Genomic DNA, 10,366 nt, shown 5'->3' with positions numbered 1-10,366 from the left:
AACAGGTGAAACACCTGAGGTCCAGGGATGAGCCAGTAAGTAAGTTCTGGAGCAGAGATAGAAACCAAAACAGTTGAAATGAACATCTGCACTGTCAACACCCTGCCGTATTACCTCCCTGTGTTCTACTGGATTGTTTCATTGTCTTAAGCTATAATTGTAAGTCACCTGCTCCAGGAAATGAATCTCTCAAGTTACTTTCCATCTGTGCAATACTGTTCTTACAAATATTTAAGAAAGTCTGGTGCTGATGAGAAATCAAGCTTACTTTGTATGGCTTTTGGAGGAAAAACTAGGCTCAATGGCTGAAAAACATCAAGAGTCAGATTTCAGCTTAATAAGCAATTAGCTATTTTGTCACTATGGCAAGCAGAGGTCATTATTCAGAGGTCATGAGGGACCATCTGTCATGCATTGCTGCCATAGGGGAGGGACTTTCTGTCCTGCAGTCCCTAAAGTTGTGGCTATTCTTACATTTCACAATTTGATGACCAACAGATCTGAGTAAAGGATAAGTGAGTACGTCTGTTGTCTGGCCTCCATGGTGATTCCACACTTCTTGTGACCTAACCAATTTCCTAAAACAAATGTTTAAAAACAAAACTATTTCTTGTGACTTGAGAAAAGGGGTTCCTCTCTTGGGCTAACTCTCCTTTAAGCCATCGTACTATCCTCTGTCTGAAATACTTCCTTGATCACAATGATCAAATTCAACTGTCCCTTCCTTGTGGACCCTCTCAAGTCTCACTTCCTCCACAAAGATTCTCTGGGCTGTCCCAGGCCACCCCAGGCCCTACACACTCCCCATTGCTTAAACTCCTGCAACACTCTTCTCTGACACTTAATGTATTCTTAGTTTCAAGGAACATATTATAGGAGCTATCCAATTGCAGAAGAGTCAGTGACCACTCAGAACAAGGATAATCAAGAGAAGACATCAGAAAGGAAAACGTGGTCTGAGCCGCTAAATGTTAAAACATTGACTGTCAGCCCAGGAGGGTGGTGAACATAGATGTCTGATCTTCTGAGGGTACCCTGGGAGTCAGTGCAGAGGCTGGCACAGTGTAGATGCTCAAAGACATTTATCAAAGGGAGGAAGGAGGAAGGAAAAGAGGGACAGGTAGAGGAAGGGAGAGAGGAAGAAAGGGAAGGAAGCAAAAGCGAGCTAGGAGTCTGTGTGCAACAGTGATGAGACCAGGCTAATGAGGACAGTGTGCCTCTGTGCTGAACAGTGGGTATGAGGACAAATGAGCACTGTAGGTTCAGATCATGAAGAGCCCAGAAAGCCTAGATGAGAACTTGAGGCTGGCTGCAGAGACATTTATAATATTTGAATAGCATTAATAGTTTTAGTGGCTTTCTTATTAGGCTGCAAGTCATCTGACAATATTGTTCTCAGCTTACTCTTATTGATATCCTCAGTTTATTTAGCTTAGTGTGTACATTAATTGTGTGAAGAATAAATAAGCAAATGATTAAACCACTCTCTCCTTCAGTCATTTCAGAGACAAATATATTTTGTGCACCTTGCTAACACTCTGGTATTAGCCACAATGTTGGCTGCTCTCACACATAGAGGATTCCAGGTGATGTGAATAGTTCTTCAACTTAGACACGACAAAATTAAATTTAATGAAATTTCCCCTCTAGGGGGTATTTATCATTAGATCAATCTCACCTCTCCAGTGCTATTCTAAAACCCCCACTCCCAGGCTACACTGGTAGCCAATTTCCAAGGCTGAGTCATACACTTGGACATGAATCGAAATGGAAAGTTTAATAATCAGAGAATTTAAAAATGTACCCAGTCCCTGACAAAACATTTTATTAATAATATGTCAGTTTCATTTTTTTTCTGATGAGAATATACTTAAATCAATTAAGATACACATACTGAATTTCAGTTTTGTAGGAGAGTAGAAAAGGGTAAGGAGGGAGAGAACTTGGTCAACAGGCCTAATCTCTGCCACTTGTTGATTCTGAAATTTTGGACTAATTACTTTCTATAGGCCTTAGTTTCTTCATCTTTAAGATTACAATAACAATCCCTATGACATTTCTACACATTTTACACATTAGCAATTTTTTTGTACACCGGTTTTGGCTATGTATATATACATTTTTAAACTGCATATTCATCTATTTTAATCTAATAAAAACATCTGAGATTTCCCCCTAGGGAAACAGATCTGCCTTCCCCAGGAGAGACTCTTGACTTCAACCTTTCTTATTCCATTCTTCATTAGAACATCACTTTCTTTGCCATTCTCTTGAGGTTCAGCATTTGGCTAATAACTCTTCAGAATGATGTATTAATAAAACACTTCTTTGTGATGAAATATTCCCATTTTTAATGAGCAAATTCTGAATATCTTAATATTGTTAAGTGTAATTAAATTGGTAAATCTAGTCTAGTCTAGCAAATTCTGAATATCTTAATATTGTTAAGTGTAATTAAATTTGTAAATCTAGTCTAGCAAAAAGCCAGTATGAAAGTTTGGGTTTAAAAGTGTTTGGGGTACCTTTAAACTCCTTAAAATTTCCTCTGCATTGGTGACCGTCTGGGGGGCCATCATGACCTTGTCACTGGGGCCAAAGTCAACAAGAGACATTTTGGCAGAATACACATAAAGTCCTACATTTAGGTTCCAAACATCAAAACATTTTATAAATAGAGGATGGTACTTGTTTTGGCAATACTTACCTGCAAAAGATGTAACAGTGTTATTTGACCACAAGCTGGGAGTGTTTAAAAAGCTAACACAAAATTAGGTCAGTCACATTTATATAGCTATAAAGTTAATATCATGAGACAGGCTACACTGACTCTACTGTGATGACCCTATGTATCTGGAGTAAGAATGCAGTATGTCTTGTTTCAATTGTCAAAATAAGGCAATGAAAGGAAATACATCCTATGAGACCCACCTTATGCAAACAGGGATTTCTAGTTTGGAGGATAGAAGGTTAAAGAAATAGACAATAATTAAAGGGCTCTTATAAGTATGAGAAAAAAAGATGGTGTCTGATTCCAAAGGACATAACTAAGTTCACGTATTAGAAACTACAGACTGGGGGAGGGCTGGGTGGGGGAGAGAATTGGGGGGAAAATGGGACAACTGTAATTGAAAAACCAAAAATAAAAAAAATAAAAAACAAACAAAAAAATGATTTTTGTTAGATTGTATTATCACAGCTGTCATATCAGCATGCATTAAAAAATACTTATCCAAAAAAAAAAAAAAGAAACTACAGACACACCCATTTTGCTGCAAATAAGAACTTCTTAATAGGTAGAGCTATAAAAAAAATAGACATATTTAGTAGTTTGAAATAAATGCCATTTGGAAGCATGTTATCCTTTAAAAACTGGAATGGACTCATTTCTGAAATTTTAAGGTTTAGCATGTTTTTGACTCATGGTAGAAGGAAGGAAGAAGGAAAGTAGGAGGGAAATGAAGGAGGGAGGGAGGAAGGAAGCTGTTCTCTCAGTTGGCAGCTGGACCCAGTCCTCTAGACCCTAAATTGATCAGGATTTCTTATTGAAACCATGTCATCTGCCCTTTTCCTGAAAGTTCTCTGAATTACCATCTGGCCCATACCTGTTTTAAACAGGCTCTCTTACAATGAAATCCAACTCAGAATTTAACCTATCTTTGAAGAACAGACCATCACAAAGTATTAACCTTCCAAATTTCAAAAAAAAAAGCTTAAAATTTCTTATGTATATTTCATATATCTTCCTTGTAGTAATGTTAGAAATAGGACAATTTCAGTTTCTGATAGCATAAAATTTGGCCAAAATAAGACAAGATGACAGAGGCATGAAATGTACAGATTTTTAATAAAACCATATTTCCTTGAATTTTATATTAAATTCTACTTAATTTCCAATATTCAACATACCTTTGTTGAATAAAACATTGCATGTAAGTGTGCTTTGAATTTTCATATAATATAGTTTTGAGTCTAAGCAGAAGCTCCTGTTACATTTAAGAGTTTCATGGCATTGACCAGTTTTTAGATTTTAAGATTCAAATACAATGTTGCCATTTTATGAGTTTCTTAATTCAGCCTAGAGGGTAACATGCCTTGTTATGCATTATCCCTTTTTGATGTACCTAATTGTTTGGTCATTTCTGCTCACCTTACCTATCTATTCTTTTTTTTTTTTTTAACTTAAAAAAAAATTTTTTTTTAATTTATTTTTAGAGAGAGGGGAAGAGAGTGAGAAAGAGAAGGAGAGAAACATCAATGTGTGGTTGCCTCTCACACGCCCCCCACTGGGGACCTGGCCAGCAACCCAGGCATGTGCCCTGACTGGGAATCGAACTGGCAAACCTTTGGTTCACAGGCTGGCACTCAATCCACTGAGCCACACCTGCTAGGCTATTCTTTAGTTTGATCAATAACCTGAGAGTTGGAGTCAGGACATCTAGATTTGAGCCCCAGATCCATTGACTTGTAAAGATGTTACCTTAGGCAATTCACACAGCTCCTCCAAGCCTGTTTTTTCATATCTAAAACAGAATAATATTGTTATTTTTTTTACTACCCTTCTGGCTTACTGCAAAATTATCCGAGCTATCCTACATTAACATGCTTAGTGACCTGTAAATATTTCTAAATAAGCATAAGTCATCATTATCCTTGCACAACTTTATGAGTGAAGAAAAATATCCCTATTCCATTTTCAAGGAGCAACCTGACATTGGGTTTCTTCCCAAATCCACAAGGGCTCTGACGAGGCAATCATTCCTGTGACTGCGAGTAGCCAGGAGCATCGCAGACAGATGGCAGTGGGACCACGCTCCATCATTTTGATAAGTAAATAAATCAATAGTTATTTATGCATTTATGGGCTCAAGCAATTTCCTATGTGTAATAACATGTTTTGTAAACTTCTGCTTTCAATATTTTGGATGCACAGTTTGAAGTATAGTTTGTTTCATGTTTTCTTTGAAATCTGGGAAAGACCTTGAATTACAAGACCACTTTTATGATACCATGCACTGTGGAATTATGGGTGAAGTACGGGCATGGGGGTCATGCTGCTCTGAACTAACCCATAATAAACTGAACAGTGACTCCCTGAACATGTTCACATCCTAATCCCCAGGACCTGAACTACCTTACCTTACATGCAAATGGGATTTTGTTGATGTGATTGCATTCAGGAATTTGAATTGGAGAGTTTATCCTGGATTATCCAGGTGGGCTCAATGTAATCCTCAGGGTCTTCTAAGAGTTAGGCAGGAGAGTCAGCAGTCTGAAGATGATGGCAGAAGCAGAGGTCAGAGTGAGACAGGGCCACGACCCAAAGAGTGTGGACAACTTCTGGAAGCAGGAAAACACACAGAAACAGATTCTCCCCTACCACCTCCAGGAGAAACACTGCCAATCCAGCTGACACCTTGATTTTAGGCCACTGAGCCTGATTTTGGACTTCTGATCTTCAGAACTATCAACAAAATACATTATGTTGTTTGTAAGCCACTAAAATTGTGGTACTTTGCTACAGCAGCAATAGGAAACTAACATACCAGCTTTAGAAAAATGTTTATATCTTTAAAATAAAATAGTTGTTTTAGAGGTGCTCAAAGGTCCCTTTCAGTTCTGACAGCCTATAGACAGATACGGTCTCACACTTGGTAAAATCCAGGTTTTCTTATGGTAGTGCAGTTAGCAGTTACATCGATACTGATAGTTAGTGCTCTGCTGCCTCAAGAATTGGATTTGTTTATTCCTTTGTTCTATGTTGTCTGTGTTTTGTTTCAGTTTCTGTTACATTTATTTCTCTGGGCAGAAGAAACGTTATATAGTTGTGTTTTTTTCTGGAACAAGGTAGGGATGGAAATCAATGAATAACTGCAATGAAGAGAGCATTGGCTTGCAGTCCAAAGACCTGGCCTCCCGTCCTGCATTTGCTGGAGCGTAGGCCCCTTCGCCCCTCTCTCTCCCTTTCTGTGTTAAGGTCCTCGGGCTGCCGTACAAATGGCCACAAACTGGGTGGCTTCAAACAATATAATTTCACACAGCCCAGGAGTCCAGCAATCCAAAACCAAGCTATGAGCAACATTAGCTCCCCTGGAACCTTGGAGGGAGAACCTGATCCACGCTTCTTCCTAGCCTCTGCTGGCTGCCAGCAGTCCTTGGCATCCTTCGGATCACTGGTGTCGTTCCAGTTTCTTTCTCTGTCATCACGTGGCCTTTTTCCCTGTTTGTTTCTTCTGTTTTCTCTCCTTAGAAGGACACCACGCATTAGACTTAGGGCCCACCTTAATCTACTGTGGCCTCTGCACTTGTCAGGGTTCTCCAGAGAAACAGAACCAGGAGGATGGATAAAAATTATTGTTCTAAAGAATTAGCTAACATGATTGTGGAGGCTGACAAGTTCCAAGATCTGCAGTTATAAGCTGGAGATCCAGGAGAGACGATGCTGTGGCAGATCCATTGTGAAGGCCAGGGGGCTCCAGGTCCAAGGGAAGCCAATGCTCCAGTTGTAGTCTGAAGGTGAGGGGTGTGTGTGGGGGGTGGGGATCAATGCCCCAGGTGAAAGATAATAGAGTAGGAGGACTTCCCACTTATTCCAGGAAGAGAAGCCTTTTTGTTCTGCTCACACTTTCCACTGATTGGATGAGGTCCACACCCACATTAGGAAGGGCGATCTACTTTACTCAGCCTATCAATTTAAATGTTAGACTCATCCAAAAACACCTTGAGAGAAACACCCAGAGTAATGTTTGACCAAATATCTGGGTACACTGTGTCCAGGTCAAGTTGACACCTAAAGTTAACCATCACAACCTCATCTTAACTGATTACATCTGCAAAAACCCTGTGTCCAAATAAGATCACATTCTGAAGTTCCACGTGGACATGACTTTTGGGGGTCACTAGTGAGCCCATCACACCCTCTCCATTTGCTGACCTGAGACATGAGGGCTGGCCCCAGATGCACACTTCCCACGCTACAGTTCTGCTGGAGAACTGCTCTGGAGATTGAAGCCAGGCTCGCCATGGCGAGGCGTTCTGGGTGCTCGTAAGGTTGGGAATTGCTGCCCTGAACAGCACTGGACAGGTTTCTTTACCACTGGCTCTTGCTGAGGCTTTGCTTCATGAATGAGCACTGTGAATTTTTAGGAAAGGACACAGAGCTCTGCTTTTCCAGGGCTCACTTGATCATAGAAACCCCATCCATTTTTCTTGGCAAACGATGAACACCTCTCAATGGGGAATCCTGGGAACCCGGGCTCAGAAACACTGAACTTCCAAGGACTCCTCAATTTTCAATAATCTGTTCCTACTGATCATTAGTTCTCCAACTTCCTTTGAAAGAATAAATTTCTCTTCAGTTCTCAGTGTTGGTTTAAATTATCTTTATTATAATGTTACTTAAATAAGAATAAACATAAAACTATCTATAAATCCCTTATGCTTCCGACTCTCATAGAACTGTAAAACCCAAACAAATCTGCAAACTAATTTCAAAGAAAACCAATAAAATTAAAATTAGCAACATTAATTTAATGTCATATAATTTTGCTGGAATTATACCACTGCTCACAATGCACATATGGCATGTTCTGTTCTGGTATAGTTCAGCAAATCCATTACCATGTGCCACAGGTGATTTGATTCTCTCCCCAGTTTTTTCTGTTCAGATTCCAGGAATAATTTAACAGTTCCCAGTACTGCCATTTGCTTTCATAGAGTGGGAACATACCATTTTTTAAATTTCTTACATCTCTGTTCTTTTCTTATTACTGGTAAACATTAGACAATTCTCCTTCATGTCAATGTAATAATAAGCAAAAATAGACAAAGCTATGAAAATTGTGCGTAGGTTATTAAGTAACTATACAAAAGATTTAATGTATGTTTTATCTTTTAGTGATTATTATCACTAGACTAAAATAGAAAATATATATACACACATTTACATATACATATACACACAGATACACACATACACACACATATACACACACACATATACATATATGTACATACATATAGAAAACAAACAAAACAAAGAGGCTGAAAACCCCAGAAATTATTTGCAGATTGCAATTCCTTATAATCCATTTTTAAAGTGTTAACTATAGGGGCTGATGGTTTTCTTCTATGAGCCTAAACCTCCTTTAGAAGAGATGTACCTTGCTCTTTCCTTTTGTTCTCTTCCTAGGAACCAAGGTGTCAAATATATACATGAAGATGATGCCTAATCACAAATCTTAACATTTTTTTCTCTGCAGAAGGAGATCATGGCCATGAACCTTTCCTTTATGTAACTTTATGTAAAAATCTGTGTACAACTAAAACTATAGTGTGGCTTTTGCAAACTCACGACTTAACCTTCAGGGAGAAAGTTTAATGAAGTTTAATGCTCTTCTGAAAACAACTCTGAGGTTGCCCTAACCATAAACAAACTTCATTAATTCAGACTAACCGGGCTATGAAGAAGCCAGTATGAGTTACAGAAGTCAACGTTAGATTTTGTCTCTACGATCTAGTAAACATAACAACTCAAACTAGCATGACAAAGTGTTGAGGCAGAGGTCCTTAATGGGCTGCTTTAATGAACAGGTAAAAACAGTTTTAAATTAGCACAGTGATTGTTTTCTTGTAAATTGATTCTCTACTATTCTAATAAGTGCTTTAATTCCCTGCAATCTTGTTTACCCCATGAATTTGCTAAGAAAACTCTTTCTTTCATAGCTAGAGAAGAAACAACATTGAGCTCAGGCTGGTCCAAATGAGCTAGAGTTTCAAATTAGTAGCATCTGATTTAATTAGGTTTTACTAATAGCAAGTCAGGAAAATGCATTAACTCACTTGGCCCACTAGGGGTTCCCTCTGTGTGCTGACATTAATTCTGACATTTACTTCATTGCCTCTTGCTTCCCTCCTGACTGTCTTCTTCACTGACAACAGTGGGAGGAACATTTTGACAAAACTCACTCAACATCACCAGCATTGCCAGCTCAGCAGATGGTGTACGAGTGGTGATTTAGCTGTCAGTCCGTAATGTGTGATTAGAGGGTCACCAAAAGGTCACCCTGACTGAAATCCTGACTACCTTTTGGTACCTGTCCTAAAGGAACTATCACATAGGCATGCCTGCCATTAACATTACATTTTGAGGACTTTTAGAGATTTTGTGCACTTCTGATAACATCAGTGTCATGTTTCCTCTCATGTTTCTGTTATACACATATCTGATGTACGTTAGCATGGTGTGAACTATTTTTCTATTAATTTGCATTTCATAAAGATATACTTTGCCTTGCAACTAGAAGCAATTTTGAGAACAGAAGTTACTTTTCTCATTTGTGTGTGTGTGTGTGTGTGTGTGTTTTTGCCCAACCTCCACTTTCATCCCAAGCTCCTGGCCATTCTGAGCAAATAATAATAAATACTAAAAATCCATTGATGAATAATCAATAATATTTTAAATAGTTAAGCCTTGAGTCAGTAAAACTATCTAAACTGGTCATTAGCAGTTTTTGTCACAGAATAGACAGTGAGGTTCTGAGGGAATGGGACATGTAACAGGGAATTTTTGACCGAATGTAAAGTTTTCTGGTCAAAGGAGGCAGTAAATGAGCATGTGGGAGGCAGGGGAACGCGATGTGAGATTTGGCAAGGAAGATGAGGATTCTACTATTTCCCATTTTTCTTCTGGCTGGTGCTACTCAGATACCATGCTCACCAGGCCAAGGCAAAAACGACCGAATAAACTCAACTCCTGCTATGTTTTTCCACCACAAATTACTCTCGGCTGAGAATATGAGAATACAGAGAGGAATTGTTTTAGTTTACAAGACTTGCATGGAAGCCAGGTCTGGGTGTGAGGCAAAACACATCAGAAAACATGGGATTAAATTCAGGTGCTTCTCACAGAGGAAAGAAGCAACACATCTGTTTTTGACCTGACTGGCAGGTCATGGACAGGCAACGTGATGAAAAGTGATTATCCTGAGGTTCACCAGTCACTTTCTTTCCCGAACTCAATAATTAGTGTCACAATGTAATAGATGTCAACAAGCTTCCCCTGCATTTTTCTAAAGGAGAAAATGGCCTCCTGGTTGGAATCATCTGATCCAGTGAATTAAGGGATGTTTAAATAATGGGTCCTTATCCTGGAAACAAAAGTTTAATGACAAGAATCATCCTAAGTTTCTGTTTTGTTCACTGAAACACCAGAACATGACTGGGATGACAGGGATAGGGTGGACCGGTAACAGTTTTCCTAGAAACAGGGAAGGGGTCTTCCCCAAGCTCCTTCCATCTGCTTGGATGTCCATTAGCCAGAAAAGGAAGTATCACAGACGAAGCCACTGCCCTCCTGGGAGGCCCTGAA

The sequence above is a fragment of the Furipterus horrens genome, unplaced genomic scaffold (assembly GCF_987537825.1).
Source record: "Furipterus horrens unplaced genomic scaffold, mFurHor1.1.pri manual_scaffold_8, whole genome shotgun sequence".
Lineage (NCBI taxonomy): Eukaryota > Metazoa > Chordata > Mammalia > Chiroptera > Furipteridae > Furipterus > Furipterus horrens.
Note: the sequence above shows the minus strand (reverse complement) of the source record.